The following is a 1,421-nucleotide window of genomic DNA, read 5'->3' as shown; positions in this document are numbered from 1 at the left end:
GTTGTACATAAAGTCACTATGAGTCGGTATCAACTAGATGGCACCTAATATTCACAATGTGTGTTTATGTGTATGCACATATATACATAAAAACATCCAACACATTAGGCCCCTAAATTCTACTGAATCACTCTTGTTGACAGTACCACCCCTTGCAACTGAATAAATCTTTGTCCATTATCAGTAAACTTGTTATCCCTTCTACCCACATTTAAGGAAACTAACTCAACTATCCCTGCTGATACAGTAGCTCAGCATTGTCTGGGGAATCATCTGAGGCAGATGTCTTGCAAGACATTGCTGAATATTCCCAGGAACCACCTCCATTAGACTTAAGTCCCAGCAAATCCCAATAAGTGAAATACAATTTCTGACGCAGGAGGTTAGTGTATGCTAACCACCAAAAAACAGCTTGATGTTTTTTTCTAATATGTACAAAAAGAAACCTGGGGAATATATTTGAGAATGGCTTGTAAAGGGTGTAGAATAATGGTGCAAGGAACATAAGTTTGGATCAGCCTGAATTTATTGATATAAGCCTGCTAAGTATAGATTAAAAAAAATGTTTTATTGTGAATTATGTGATAGTTTACATGGGAGAACATTAGTTTTACATTCATCCCATCATGTATCATTTCATTGCCGTGGTTACGATCCCCTCCATGCATCATCAACCAACCAAAGGGTATACACTGCAAGCCGGCCCCCCCAGTCATCAGCACACAGCCCCTCTTCCTCTCTGGGTCTAAAGTCCCCAGCTACTCCATCTCTCCACGTCATCGTCTCTGCCTCCACCTCTGGTGTCACTGCTTCTCTGGGTAGGGTCCCGCTCTCTGCTATTCTCTCTTGATGGTCCCAGGAGCCTCCACTCCTAGACTGCAACGTTAATCACTCCCCTCCTTGCTACAAAACGTCTACCTTTACATTTCCAACCCTCACAATCAGTCCTGATAGCAATGATTCACTATTGTATCACAAGAGACCTATCCTCATTTCCTTTCATCAGCCCCGCCTAGACAGATTGGATACTGCTCAGTGGAGATTCTACCTTCCTCCATGCCCTCTGGACCTAGATTCCCTCTTGAAAGCTTGTAAGACAGTCACTTCTTGCCTTTGAAGTCCCCACCCCCCATTTTGGGTAGCCAATATCCAAGTTGCCCATCCCTGTCTACTCTGTGTATGGAGGGGATGGGAATAATCCTTGCTGTAAAGATTTGTTTCCTCTTTTGAGCTACTGCATCCATAGATGTAGATCAAGTTCATCAAATTGTATGAGATTACTCTTTTTTCCCTCTTCTTTCTTCTTCTAGTTTGAGCTCTGATAATCCAGTCATTGAAGCCAGGTCAGGTGGGTATTATCTGCAAGTGTGGGTGTTCTTGTGCCTATGCCCTCTCTTCTTATTAGCTGGACACTTCACTCC

The sequence above is a fragment of the Chrysochloris asiatica genome, unplaced genomic scaffold, assembly GCF_000296735.1.
Source record: "Chrysochloris asiatica unplaced genomic scaffold, ChrAsi1.0 scaffold00392, whole genome shotgun sequence".
Classification (NCBI taxonomy): Eukaryota; Metazoa; Chordata; class Mammalia; order Afrosoricida; family Chrysochloridae; genus Chrysochloris; species Chrysochloris asiatica.
Note: the sequence above shows the minus strand (reverse complement) of the source record.